The sequence below is a fragment of the Protopterus annectens genome, chromosome 14.part0, assembly GCF_019279795.1.
Source record: "Protopterus annectens isolate FY-2018-M chromosome 14.part0, PAN1.0, whole genome shotgun sequence".
NCBI classification, from domain to species: domain Eukaryota; kingdom Metazoa; phylum Chordata; order Ceratodontiformes; family Protopteridae; genus Protopterus; species Protopterus annectens.
The window spans coordinates 992,412,960-992,428,960 of record NC_056748.1 but is presented as its reverse complement, the minus strand read 5'-3'; positions in this window follow the sequence as shown (position 1 = coordinate 992,428,960).

Below are 16,001 nucleotides of genomic sequence, written 5' to 3'. Positions count from 1 at the left end.
TACTTGTGACAAACTGAAATGCTGCCAGCCCAGTTAGCTGGAATTTTGTAAATAATTATATGTCACTTGAAAATATTAATATGATTTATATAGAAATGTGACACTGCCTGCCCAGCTATCTGGGATTTTGTAAATAATTATATGTCATTTGTGAATACTAATATGATCCATAGTCTTGTCTTACAAATGTAAGAGAACTATATGTTATGTGGATATTAAATTACTGGTGCAGAAGTGTGTGTTGAACTGTATGGTATGTACTGAGATTCACGAATACAACCACAGTGTACCCTACTGGAAAAGAATAGAAATGTATTTAAATTATATTAATGGTAGAAGTTGGAACATAAATAGTTAACTTGCAAAACTGCAAGAAAATAAGTTGAAATTATTTACGACTGTCCTATAAAAGTTGGAGTATTGTCTTGTTCTTTTATTATTTATTATTAAATATATTTAAACATTTTAATTGTGGCTGGTTTGTTTAGAGATGTTTAAGCTCTTAGAGTACTTGCATATGTATCTGGTGACACTGTACAGGCCACTCCTAAATAGACTTCAAGTCTTGGTCACACTTACCATTTGGATAATAGTAACATTACATAGTAAGATTGAGCACCCTTTGGTAAGGGCCTTATGTAGCTGATAAGGGAGGCTGGTGGCAGCTGGTACTACCTTATAGTCTGGGCAGAAGGGAGCATAGCTAGTGAACTTGCCCTAGCCTTTCCCAGGTGTGTGTATGTGTTTGTATATCAATCAAATCGCAAAGTTTGTGTGTGTGTGTGTGTGTGTGTGTGTGTGTGTGTGTGTGTGTGTGTGTGTGTGTGTGTGTGTGTGTGTGTGTGTGTGTGTGTGTGTCAGCTACTTAGGCAGGGACACGAAGCACTGGTTGGACTGAGAGGGTGCTGGAGGTCTTAGCTTGGCCACTCAACTGAGATCTTAACCCTATAGCTGTACCAGTGGGGAGTCTTATTGGGGATCTGGAGAAAGAAGGAGAAACCAGCCCCAGACTGACTGTGATCTCTGTGTGCTCTTAAGGGAAATTGTACTTTACTGTGTGTGTACTTGTCATCCTCCCAATGTGCACATCCCTCACTGGTGCTAGTGGTGACGACTGAGGCTCCTTGATTACTGGGCCAGTGCAGGGGCATCACAATACTATATAAAATAAGAGGTGAACTGTATTGCAGTTTTGAGTAGTGAGTTTTCGAGAGACGGGTTTGGGTTGAATTTTTGGCCGGGATACAAGATTTCTTTAATGGACATCCAAAATTGTTTAGGGTTGTGTTTAGTATTATTCTGAAAGTTACTGTAGTATACTTTTTGTCTACATTTATTTGATTTTTTAGGACAATTGCAAAGCATTCTGAAGTTTAAGATATAGAGGTGTTTTATATTTTTGCCATTCTTTCCGTGCTTTTCCTCTACACTGCATTAGCATTCTACTCTTTTTGGATGGCCATATTGCATTATTTCTTTTCAGTATCTTTCTTCTAGGAGGTGCAAGGCTATTTCAGATATTTAGAAAAGTTGTATTTAATTCAATTATAGTGTTGCCTAAGGACAGAATTTTTAGGAAATTCCTGTTAATAGATGAATAGTGTAATAATGAACATTTCTGAGTTAAACTCGGAAAGGATATGTGTTGTTTTATAAATATGCTGTTTAACTGGATGTGTGAGATGCTGTGTATTTTGATAAGGCTGGTTGTGAACTTATGCGATTAATGGTAAAACATAACATTAGGACTGAGCAATTATCTGTGAAAATTGATGCGTTTAACATTACATTACTAACTATCAAAATATTTTTAGGAATGTAGATAAAGTGTGCAACAACATTCCAAGATGGAAGATTTTAAAATTTCAAAGGGATTGTGACAATTATCAGAAACAGAAAGCATATCCTGATCCACCTAGTGTCCATTGTCATCAGGGGTGGTCTTTTGGTAGTCAACCAACAGCAGATGAAAATGTAGTATATAATGTGCCAGCTAGTCCAGCCCCTTTGGGGGTCAGGTCCTGTTAGGAGAGAATCCTGAACAATCCTGAACAAGTAGCAGGTTTCCAAATTAAATGAGCCCCAACAGAACAAGGAAGTATACAATAGGCAGGGCACCAAGCAGAAGCGATTCAATTCCAAAAGGAATTCAAGGAGGAATTGAATGGGATGAACAATGAACAATCAATAGTAAGACTTATTTATAATGACTCTAATGACTTTACTATTTATAATTTTACGTGTAGAGATTTTAATACACAACATGCCAATATTTTATCTAAAGGTTTGCCATCCATACCAGCTAGGAGAGCTCAACTAGCTGAAACTTTAATAGATCTTAAACTTTTATATGCAAGCTTAATTTGGCACTATAGTTTATAAACAATACTGCCAGTAGTCATGCAAGTATGTTACAAAGACCAAGTTGTTTTAACCCACCCCTGAATTCTTCTATATTGGCCTTTGAGAAAATGTGCAAACTTGATTTTAGGGATATTCTCAACAGGTCAAATGTTAGCAGGTTTTATAATTTGTTTTTAAGTGAATTGGGTGTGTTGAATGAGTTGGTGTCAGACCTGAATATATTAATTATGAAACCTGATAAGGGGGGTGGGATGGTCATCATGGGCAGTAATGATTATAGTGATCGGATGATTAAACTTTTAATGGATGATACCTATGAGAAATAGCTAAAAATTAGGTGAATATAAGTCATTCTTAAATTGACTTTGCAGGGACAGATAAAAGTGACTGATTTTGAATGTATGTCCATTGATAAACCAGTAGTGGCAGGTACTTTTGGAATATCAAAAGCACACAAACATTTGAATGATTCACCATTAAGGCCTTTTGTGGATGCCACAAGGTCAAAGACATTTTTTTGTAGCAAAATATATAGGCAATATGCTAAAGAGCAGTTTGCAAAAATTGAAATATGTTTGCAAAGTTTCTTGGCAGTTTTTAAGTAATATAGGTACAACCCCAGTTATAGGGGATAGTATTTTTGTAACAGTGGATGTTCAGAATTTGTATTCAGTAATTCCAGGTGTTACTGGATTGACTTGGTTTGAACAACTAGTGTCACTCAATACTTTGGATATGGATAGAATGAGTTTGGCAACTGCACTCATTGATATAGCATTGATGAACAATTTTATTTATTTTGAAGGTCAGTACTATAAACAAGTTACGGGTGCAGGTTAGGACCCCATCCTTTGCTAACCTGGTTATGGCTAACTGGGAGGAAAATAAACTGAACTGTGATTTTCAGGAATAATGGGTTTTCTATACCCACTTTTTAGATGAATGTTTGTTTTGTGGAAAGATTCTAGAGAAAAACTAGAGGATTTTTTCAATATATTAATAATACAGTGAGCTTTTTGAGTTTTGCATGCACATATAGTTCAGCTAAGATTGTGTATTTAGATGTTGAACTATAAAAGAATTTAGAAGATAAAAAATTTATTTCAAATATTCATAGGAAAAACACCTTCTCTAACACATATTTATGTTTTACAAGTTGGCACCCTGTGCATGAAAAGAAATCTGTAGTAAAGAGCCATTTTGTTCACCTTGCCAGGATGGTTTCCAAAATGGACACCTTTATGAAGGAGTGCGAAACATTAATGGAGATGTTCCAACATAGAGGGTATCCAGAGAAATTTATTTTGGAGATTAGAGAGGAGGTTTGGAATAAAAGATATAATGGAGTTTATACACTATTAATTAATACACATCAGCAGATTAACGATGCTCTTAACAAGGAGAACAATGAAACTGGTACCCTTGGTGATAGTAGGAATGTGTTTATTACTACATATTCATTAGATTATTGGATGATAGGAGGTTTCTAGGCTAACGGCCCTTGGGCCCTTACAAGCTTAGCCAAGAGTTTATCCCAAAAAAGAAACCTCAATCAGCACCTGTCATCCCTGTCAGTGAGGGACACAGGTGGAGCACCTGGGACAAATCTGTCATTTTCCATCCACTCATCAAGGCTGTGCTTGAAGAGGATCAGCAATGTTCTTTGACATGTATGGGGAGTCTATTCTAGAGATGGGGCAGCCTCTGGAAGACAAACCTGTCTCTCCAGCAGCTTTTGTTAATGTCGCATATTAGATTTAGGTCTTTCGATCGGGTAATGCACGAGGAGTTAATCAGACTTACGGATATGGAGCATCTCTAGTAGGGCAGGGTCTGAGATTACCTTGTAGGCAAGATAAAGATCACCTCTGAGCAATCTGTATGATACAGAGTAGAGTGATAGTGATTTGAGCCTGTCCACATAAGACAGGTGTTGAAGGCCATGTATTCTCTTTGTGAGGTATTTCTGTGGCCTTTCCAGTTGGTGCAGCTGTTTGGAGAGGTAGATACCAAATGGGGCATTGTACTCAATAATTGAACTAATGAGGGAGGAGTACAGACAGGTAATAACCTCCTTTTTTCTAGATGCAATTCTTTTACTTATGAGATGAACCAAGTAAAATGCTTTTCTGACCACTGTCATTACATGATGATCGAATGTGAGATTGTTGTCAACCTGTGTACCCAGGTGTCTCACCACAGGTTGTGTGCTTAGGGGCTTGCTGCTGATGTGGTAAACAGTAGGGACTGTGTTTTTGCCGAATGGTATGATAATACATTTTTTTTGCTTTTAACATTAGGCCATGATTTTGGCACCAGTCATTTGTTGCTGTGAGACCCTCTTGTAGTATGTTAACGTCATTTGGAGAGTCAATGACAGCACTCAACTTACACTCATCTGCAAACTTGGTCAGACACAGGCCTTTTGTCTTTGCCTGGACCTCTAAGAAGTAGATGCCAAACAGCAGGAGTCCCAGGACAATTCCCTGGGGAACCCCACTAGTGACAGGTCTGCTGTCGGAGACGGAGGCACCTAATTTGACCTTGTGGGTCCTATCAGTGAGCCAGTTGGCCACCCAACTAATGAGATAGTAAAGAAGAGGGATCGGTCATTAAAGAATATGTCAAAATAAATAAGATTGTGATTCCACGTAATACATTTAACAATTTCATGAAAGCAGGAATGTATAAATGTGGAAGCTGCACCCAATGCTTGTTCATTAAGAAGACTGAACACGTTATAATAAACAATCAAAGATATGAAATTAAGGGTCATTTTACTTGTAATTCTAAACAGGTGGTGTACTTAGGAAATTGTGAAAATTGTTCAGCATTTCATATAGGGAAAACTTTGAGGAAACTAAAAGAAAGGATTTACGAGCATTCATTGGATATTAGGAAATATAAATCAACCAATGCTTTGAGTAGGCATATCCAGGTTTGTGAAGTAATGCACAAAAAACCAAAGACAAGCAAAGAATAATCCACGACCTTGAAGAAAGGAACCAGAACTCTGCTAAAGTCCACAAGGACAAAGAAACAGCACCATACCTCCCGTCTAGGAACTACAAGATACACCCCACTGGATTTTACACCTGTGCCTCTAGAGGGGTCGTATACTTGGGGATGTGCACCAACTGTCAAAGTTTCTATGTGGGCAAAACTGAGAGGGAATTAAGGAAACGTATCTACGAGCATCTTTATGACATGACCAGGAAGAAGGAAACCAATGCCTTCTATAAACACTCACTCTCCTGCCCAGATCCCAAAATTCAGTTTCTAGTTCTGGAACAGGTTGAGCCAGATGCAAGAGGTGGTGACTGGGAATCCACCTTGGGCTACCGTGAACTATTATGGCAGTTGAGACTGAATGCAGGGAAGCCACCAGGTCTGTATGGGATGATCAGCATTAAACCGGTCCTCAAGCTTAGGAGGGCTAGGTTATAACTCTCATACTTGACCCCCTTCATACCACAGCATCCCCACACAGCATATTAAATTACTGAACATCCACGGTTTTAGGATTCTGACTAATAAATCAAATTCTATATGAAATGGCATATGGATGGGCATCAAAAATATCTCACGCACATTTTATTGCATGTCTTTATCAGTGCAAAGTAATAATAAAAAGAAAAAATTTTTTTAACAATTCACTGACAATCCAAACACATCTTTAAGCATATTCCTTAACAATCTACAACCCCAACCAGACTTCAGACTTTTATGTTCTGAAACCTAGGAAAATGGTATTTTAAAATGTTTTTATGGTTAGTCATTTTATTTAAGTGCAGATGTTGTTGCAAACATTTCATTTTTGAGTTGGTATAATGACTAACTTTTAACATCCAACTCCAAAGCACCACACCTTAGTACTAGACTTACTAATTAATTAATTGTATAATTGCTAGGCTATTTAATGGAGGTTACTGCATACTGCATTTTGTTTTCACTTGATAAAGCTCAGGACTGCCTGAGCAAAAGCGCTTGTGTGATTTTATCTGTGACTTTTGGAATACTTCAGTGTGATTTTATCTGTGACTTTTGGAACACTTCAGAAATAAAAATACAGCCTTGTGGACTTTAGCAGAGTTCTGGTTCCTTTCTTCAAGGTCGTGGATTATTCTTTGCTTGTCTTTGGTTTTTTGTGCATTACTTCACTTGATCTTGTCTGCCATGGCCAATGGAGAAGAAACCTTTAACCCAGGAGAAACTCCTGAAATGCTGAAAACACTACAAATGATCTTCCGGTGAGCAGAGCGAATTCAACCAAGTACTGGTTGCACTCAAGGAGCTCACTAACTTGCTGAAACCCACCACGGCTGCTTCACCAGGGCTAGCTTGCAACCAGCAGCAAGCACTACAAAACAACTTTGGATTACCGGTAATTGCGGACCCGGAAGAGGTACAAGCTCCACTATATCCTCCACGGACATGTCTGGCGCGGATCCAAAAGAAACAACTTTACTGTCGCCATGAAGCTACCAGAGCTCCTGAAACAAACGCATACAACCAGGGACTAATGGAACTAGTAATCCTGCTCTGAAACATAGAAACAAGGATGTAAACTTTACAAAATGGGCTGGACAACGCTTCACCTTTTCTAAAGGTAGTAACAACACTAACAATTTTTCTAACTTTGATCAGAGCATGGACTTGTTCAAGGACAAATTATACTCCTTAAGGAGTACACAGCTAGAGATAGACTATTTGAATGAATGTCTCAGAGTAAACGTGTCCCGAAAGGGCTACGCTTTTTTAAATTTCCAAACAATGTTCAGTATGGTACTGATTATTATTTTAACTTGTGTGAGATTTTTGATAAAGCTGGATTGGAGATGTTGCATTTAATGGTAGGGAATATGAACTGAAAGCACAAGCATTAATGACTGAGCTAGACACTTTAAACAATGAGTTAACATCTAGTACTAATTTTAGTGCTTTTAAATCAAACTATGACAAGGTTTTTGATAATGTTGATGTTTTTTGTGATAAGATTCTTAACAGAAAACTAAGAAAATTAGAACGTGATCTCATCGAATACAGGGACGGCCTTGCCTACCCTAGCCCCAATGGTTACAATAAAACTTCTTCCAAAAACAACACCACAAACACAGATAGGGCTAGTGACACATATGACAGACAAGAGGAACCCCTTAGAAGAAGTGAAAGGCTAGCAGAGAAGAACAGAAGGGATACTAACAACCAGGATTTTCAGCAGAACCCCGGCCAGACCGGGGTTTGGGGACAGAGACAAAGACAGGCACCGAGGTCTTGGAATTTTGTTCACTAACAAACCACCACACACCCACTACCCTAACATCCCTGGATGACCCTACAACTGACCAAGCCCCAAATCTGGGTTTACACAATCAAAACCCTACTAATATTGAGGGTAACTGCACTATTTTAAGGAGAAACAACTTTGCCATATACAATTACACGGACATGAACCTTCCTACAAATGCTTTTGATATTTTCACCCGAGGGTTACATTTTGTCCCAACTAAACCCATGAATTTAACACAAGCTCTGATAGATGTAAAAATGTTTACCAGAGCTTTAAATTTAAATTTGATTTTTAAAGGGCAAACACTTAATGCAGCAGGCCCAACGCTGCACAAGTCTCTTTAACCCCACTACACCCAATAATTCTCTTCTTTGAAAAGTTAGTGGAGAATGACGTCAGGAAAGTATATAATAATCAAGAAATTCTACTTCATCCAAATTTTTCTGAACAAGAAATGAATTTTATTGAACACTTGCATGAAGAAAAAATCAGGGTCATGAAACCTGATAAAGGAGGGGGAATTGTCCTTATGTTCTCAGAGGACTCCGAAGCCCACATGCACATTATGTTGCAGAATGACGAACAATACGAGACGGTTTCACGAAACGAGATCAATATAGCCTTTGCTGAGATTAAGTACTATCTTACTGACCTTCTATTACAACAGGCCATCAATGAAAAGGTCTATAACTACTTACATGTGGAAAAGCCCAGAATACCAGTCATCTTTGGGATACCTAAAACCCATAAAGGAATAAATCCACTACAATTCCGGCCAATTGTATCAGGAGCAGGTGGAGTGACTGAGCCCTGGGAAAATTTATTGATTACATGACTAAAGAATACACGTCTTTATTGTCCCACGTTTGCAAGGATTCTTGGCACTTCCTCCGGGACATTCCCACCTCTTGCTACTCCCCAGACACCTTAATGGTCACAGTGGACATCAAAGATCTGTTTTCCAGCATCCCTCATCAAATAGGTTTGGAATGGTTTGCCCAATTTCTAGGCCAGAAGACAACCCTTAGTAACAAAATGTCCAACTTGCTTACCGAAATGATGGAGATGGTTTTGTCCAACAACTTCATCTTTTTTAATGGTGAATTATACCGCAACGCAAGGGGGTTGCCATGGGGCATCTTGTGCATCCTTCTACAAATGTAATATTGCACATGTGGGAGCATACATTCGTTCTAATACCCCCATGGAAAGATCACATTCTGTTCTACAGACGCTATTTGGATGACATCTGTATTTTATGGTCTGGCTCTGAAGGAACCTATCTGAATTCCTTATACACATCAATTCAACAACGAATTTCCTACAATTCACACACACAGTGGATCAGCACGAACTTCATTATCTGGACATCACTCTTTACAAGGACTACAATCAGAAAACTTTCCATTCCAAACTACATCGCAAGGCAACATTTTCTAACTCCTTGCTACACTTAGAAAGTGCCCACCCACCATATCAAAAGAGGGGGATCATTAAGGGGCAGCTCATCAGAGCAAGTAGAATATGCAGTACGGAGAAAGATTTTGATTCTGAGGTGGAATTTTGAAAAACTTTTTGGAGAGAGGTTACCCTCTGGAACTATTTCTAACTCTAGCAGCAGAGGTAAAATCTGCACGACATTCCCTCTACAAACCAATACTAGGGGGGGGGTTTGTACCAGTGACCAACAATACACAAAACAAGGATACTGTTCACACTAACAGTTTTGCACACACATACTCATCAAATTCCTATGAATTGGAAGAAACAATCTTACATCACTGGCGGTTTTAACCCTCTTTGAAGAACTAAAAGACTATATACCACCTAAACCCAGTTTTGTTCGTAAAAGAGGGCCAATCTAAAGGAATTATTTGAAAGAAATCAAAGAAAAAGATGAAGGTAAAACAACCAAGGCTGGGCACTTTCAGATGTGGTGCCTGTGCCCAATGTCATGCCATATCTAAAGAAACAGCACCATACCTCCGTCTAGGAACTACAAGATACATCCCACTGGATTTTACACCTGTGCCTCTAGAGGGTCGTATACTTGGGGATGTGCACCAACTGTCAAAGTTTCTATGTGGGCAAAACTGAGAGGGAATTAAGGAAACGATTCTGAGCATCTTTATGACATGACCAGGAAGAAGGAAACCAATGCCTTCTATAAACACTCACTCTCCTGCCCAGATCCCAAAATTCAGTTTCTAGTTCTGGAACAGGTTGAGCCAGATGCAAGAGGTGGTGACTGGGAATCCACCTTGGGCTACCGTGAACTATTATGGCAGTTGAGACTGAATGCAGGGAAGCCACCAGGTCTGAATGGGATGATCAGCATTAAACCGGTCCTCAAGCTTAGGAGGGCTAGGTTATAACTCTCATACTTGGCCCCCTTCATACCACAGCATCCCCACACAGCATATTAAATTACTGAACATCCACGGTTTTAGGATTCTGACTAATAAATCAAATTCTATATGAAATGGTATATGGATGGGCATCAAAAATATCTCACGCACATTTTATTGCATGTCTTTATCAGTGCAAAGTAATAATAAAAAGAAAAAATTTTTTAACAATTCACTGACAATCCAAACACATCTTTAAGCATATTCCTTAACAATCTACAACCCCAACCAGACTTCAGACTTTTATGTTCTGAAACCTAGGAAACTGGTATTTTAAAATGTTTTTATGGTTAGTCATTTTTATTTAAGTGCAGATGTTGTTGCAAACATTTCATTTTTTGAGTTGGTATAATGACTAACTTTTTTAACATCCAACTCCAAAGCACCACACCTTAGTACTAGACTTACTAATTAATTAATTGTATAATTGCTAGGCTATTTAATGGAGGTTACTGCATACTGCATTTTGTTTTCACTTGATAAAGCTCAGGACTGCCTGAGCGAAAGCGCTTGTGTGATTTTATCTGTGACTTTTGGAATACTTCAGTGTGATTTTATCTGTGACTTTTGGAACACTTCAGAAATAAAAATATCCAAGTTTGTGACGAACATAGATTCCTGTTTACTGCTATTGAGAAGATATAGTCAATCATGCTAAAGGGTTTTTTATGGAGGCACACTTAGAGATAAAAGAAAAATAATTGGGAAATTAAAAATAAATGCCACATTGTCTCCAGGTTTCAATGAATTTTGTTCTATCAGTTCCGTGTTGAAATGAAAATATAATGTTTTTGGCTAAAGTCAATGGAACTGAGCGGTATCCCTTTAAGAATGACAATGTTAATGAGTAGATGTTTTAATTCAGAAGTTTACGAGTTATTGGTGAATTCAATTTTAACTGATTCATTTATTCGCTCAATATTAAATATATAATGTGATTAATGAATAGGTATGTCAGTTCTGATTAAGTTTCACTAAGTGATGTATTTGGAAAGGAAGCGCTTAACTGAAAACTGATAACTGAATGTTTTTAATGGTTTCTACAATTTTTTATTATTAAAAGTGGTTGCTTTTAAGCCTGTCAACTGCCTTTCGTAACACAGGTGTTTGTGGTTATATAGTTTTAGTGGTTGTCCTGTGTTTATTTTATATTTAGTTCATGGATGTGTGAGGTGTCTACACATAAAGGTTGGGAAATAATCACAGAGAGAGTCTGACATTGTACCTGTGGTGGAGTATCTGCTAGGGTCTGATACTAGGATCCAGTCTAATAGAGAATTTGATGTCTATCTATAGTGTGTGGGGCTATTAATTAGTTGTGTGAAACCATATAAGTCCATGCTAGATGAAGGGGAGTAATATGTTTTCTTTTGAAAATCTTATGGATATCCAATGTAGGTTATCTTCCAGTATAGCTGTATTGTTCCCAGGAGGGATATAAAGGACATTAATACATATTTGTTTATAATTGTTTATTCTGAGGAAAGCAATAAGAAGCTCTGCTGAGCTGAATTTTGGTGCTGGGTAGCTGTAAGGGGAAATGTGGCCAGTAGGGGAAATATTAAAGCAATATCACCACCTTTACCCTTTAGGTATAACTTTAGAGTTGTTTATGCTGGGTTTAAGACAAGTTTCAGTTAGAGTGAGAACATTAAGTTTATGTAAGCTAATTCAGCCATGTAGTTCAGCGGTTTTATTTCTCATACTTCTAACATTTTTTTGCAGCAAAACTTAGATCACCTGAGTTGGGGACTGGCTGTTGCTTGGGGTCTGAATTAGGCTGTATATCTCCTCCTAGAAGGATTTTAGTATATTGCGGAATAATGCATACTTGATTTTGAAGAGGATTCTTGCAGTTCATTTTTGTTTTGGTCTGAGCTGAATTACAGTTAATCAGTCTATATTTGGAATAAAGGTGAGGGGCAGTATTAAATAGGTTTGGTGCAATGTGTGAGAGTGTAAAGAGGAAGTATGGTTAGGTGGTTGGGAAAGAATTGGAGAGATGTTGTGAGATAATGTTGAGTCATGGTGGGATGAAAGATGGCACAGTAAGGGGAGAAGAATAGAGGATAAGCTGAAGAGTAGCATAATTAAGTACAGGAATCTGTATTTTATAGATGTCAGGTAGTGGGGAGGTAGCAACAAAGATGGAAACAAGAAGGGGCAGGACAGTAGGAGATTCAGTGATGGTGGATTCTGAAACCTAGAAGAGGATAGGTAAGGAAAGAAATATTTTCTATAAAACAAGAAAGGTATTTTTTCTGGAATGTAAGGAATAGAGGAGTATTAAAGGCTGAAGTAGAATGATATAGTCAAAATAAGAAGAAACTCTTTTTTTTTCTTTTAAGTGCATAAGTGCACAACAAACTTCATCACAATCACAGTATTACAGTTAGTCCTGAAACTCTCCACCAAGATGTGCCTCTTAATGTCTATACTAATCACACCCCTTTATTTGGAATTCCCATAAAATAAAGTGGCCTAAAGCTTAATGTTTGACGCAAATTAACGATCTTTAAAATTTCTCCAATTTCCCTTGCATCATCTTTTAAATACATAGGGCAGCACAGTGGTGTAACAGTTAGCATTGCCTCCTCACAGCAAGGGGTTTTCCAGTTTGATTCTTGGCTGGGATGCCTTCTGTGCAAAGTCTGCATATCTTCCCTGCATTCATGCGGGTTTCCTCCAGGTGCTCCGGTTTCCTCCCACATTCCAAAGACATGCATCTGGAGTGTTTCTCCCTGGGCCTCTACTAAAAATGGGCTATGTCCCAGTCAGACTTTCCTGGTAAACAATTGTTAAATATATAACTATTGAGGGCTTTGATCTTCCTACACATATTTTATTCTGGCTTCGACAGAGGTTCTGAGCAGTATAATCTGGAGAATATATACAGAGGTATGCTTTTTGTTACGGGTTAGTTTTCATAAAATATTATCCACAGGTGCCCCATTCAAGTAAGACAGAGCTGTGTGAAATGATATGTTTCCACTCATACTATACCTTGAGACAGTATAGCAAGGCTACTCTGTACACAGGGAAACCTGGTCTACATTACTTCAGACAGACACATTATATTATATATACTTGAGATAACAAATAATTATTGACTAAAGGAATTAAATATCTGACAAAATCAAATGTTGTAGTATACAATTAATTTCATGTATCTAATGCAACAATAAAATGGAAACCAAAGCCAGCAACAAGTGAGCCGTGTGGTAAATAATAGTTTAATAAAGAACTACTAAAGCTTCATTTCAAGCTTGTAAAAACAACTTCATTCCAAGCTTGTACAAAACAGACCGGTTTCGGCCAATATTATTCCTGGCCTTCTTCAGTGTTTTACAAAAGGCACAAACAAAGTCAAGTCTTATATAGTGAACAATAACAAGTGATTGGTTGACAATTGCATATCTAATTAGTGTACTCATGAATATTTATATAAAAAAATGTGATATAAACCATAATGCATATACATCATAAGAGATATTATTGCTAAATTCTTTTATAAATATTCATTGAGTCCTGGGTTAAATAGTGCACCAAGTTTCGTGATCCATTTTTTCTCCCTGGCATCAAGTTTCTTATGCCAGCCATGTTTATGAGTTCGATCCCCAATAAGTTTATCTATAATGATAAAATGAAATTGAGCTGTTGGATGTATGAGTGTATGTTTATATAGAGCATTGGTAGTTCTTTTACATTTAATGTCACTCAGATGTTCAGACATACGTAACCTGAATGGTCGAGAGGTCTGACCTATATAAAATGCATGGCAACTACAGCATGCCATATAGATAGCCCAATCTGTATTACAATTGGCAAAAAATCGAATGTCAAACACAGTACTGCTGTTTCTACTGCTAAATTCCTTAGACTTCAAAATATGTTTGCAATTAATGTCCACAGGAAACATCCAATCAATCTGTCGCCCAAAATAGTGGTTTGGTATAACTGAGGTAGACTGGACTCAGAATGATGTTTATAATGATTAAAATATCCTGCTAAGTTTTTTCCTTTGCGAAAAGAAAAGGAACATGTACTGGGAATAAATGTTTGAATCTTACTATCAGCTTTAAGTATATTCCAATTGTCTTTGATGATATCCATAAATCTGTTGGTATTCCTGCCAAACGTAGTGGTGAAACATAATATATTTGGAGATGAAGATTTCTGCTTATATGTCAATAGATTTTCTCTATGTAAGCCCTGAGCATAATTTTGGGCCATAGTAACATATCCTGAGCTGTATCCTCTATTGATAAATCTATTATGTAAATCATGTGCATGATGTTTGAAGCTAGCATCATCCGAACAATTACGTCTTATTCTAAGAAATTGTGATTTTGGAATGTTTTTGGCGATATGTTTTGGATGAAAGCTGGAGGCATGGAGTAAAGTGTTGTACTGGGGGAACTTCCTATAAACTTCAGTATTCAGGGTATTATCCTCATTTTTTGTGACCAAAACATCCAAAAACGTAATGGATTTTTGGTCATAAGTGATAGCAAACTGAATTCCCCATTTGTTATCATTTAGATATTCCATAAATTCTCGGAGGTATCCAATATCTGATCTCCACACCATCCAGCAGTCATCCAAATATCTCCGCCAGATGTCAATATCAGGCAAAAACAAGTTATGAGTATCATCATAAATCATTATTTCCTCAATATAAGCCATGAATAGATCAGCATAAATGGGGGCAAAAGAAGCCCCCATTGCTGTACCTCTGATCTGTAAATAACATTCCTGATCATAGAAAAAGACGTTTTTAGTCAGTACATGTTCAGTCAAATTTAACAGAAAAGTGTTGAAGCCAGGTTGGTACATGTTAGATTTATAAAGCCAATATTCAATAGCATCAAGACCAGCCCAATGAGGGATGTTGGTATATAATGAGCTTACATCTAGTGTGCATAACCACCAATCCTGTTCTAATTGCATGTCGTTGACAATACCCAAAAATTGGGTGGTATCCTGTATCCTAGATTTAACCCATGGTAGTAGTGGTTTTAAATACCTAGTCAGAAATTGAGAAAGCGGCTCAGTAAGTGATCCTATGCCCGACACAATGGGCCTACCTGGTGGATGTGAGAAATCCTTATGTATCTTTGGCATGAAATAGATTAATTGTCTAGCCGGGTCAGTGATAGTAAGTTGTGTTAATGTTTTGGTAGTTATAATCCCATTGTCAACCGCAGAATGTAAGAAATCATTAATTTGTTCACTAAATACTGGTGTGGGGTCCAGTGGCATTTTGATATAGTATCGGGCATCACCTAGTTGTTGGTGAGCCTCCATATCATAATAACTCCAATCCATCACCACCACCACCCCACCCTTATCTGCATGAAGAATGACCAAATCTTTGTTTCTTACTAGTTCATCTAAACTAGATAAATCACTATCTGTCATGTTATTAGACATTGGTTGATGAGAATTGTACTGAAAATGTAAATCACTGAGTACACTATGTAGAAAAAGACTTACAGAGGGATGCATAGGGGGTGTGAATGATGAAGCATGATATTTAAAAACATCCATTTGTTGCTGTTCATCTTCCCCCTTATCCTGGAAAAATAATTTAAGGTTAACAAGTCTGCAGAAGGAAAATAAATCTTGTGCAAAAGTATCCTCAGGAACAAAAAAAACAGGGATAAAAGATAATCCTTTATTCAATAGAGATATTTGTTCAGATGTTAATACAGTATTAGATATATTGCAAACATTGTTTATTTGTTCGTTAGTACTTCCATCAAATTTTGTAGACTTGTAACAAGTCTACAAAATTTGGTGGAGGTATTAACGAACAAATAAACAATGTTTGCAATATATCTAATACTGTATTGACATCTGAACAAATATCTCTATTGAATAAAGGATTATCTTTTATCCCTGGTTTTTTTGTTCCTGAGGATACTTTTGCACAAGAT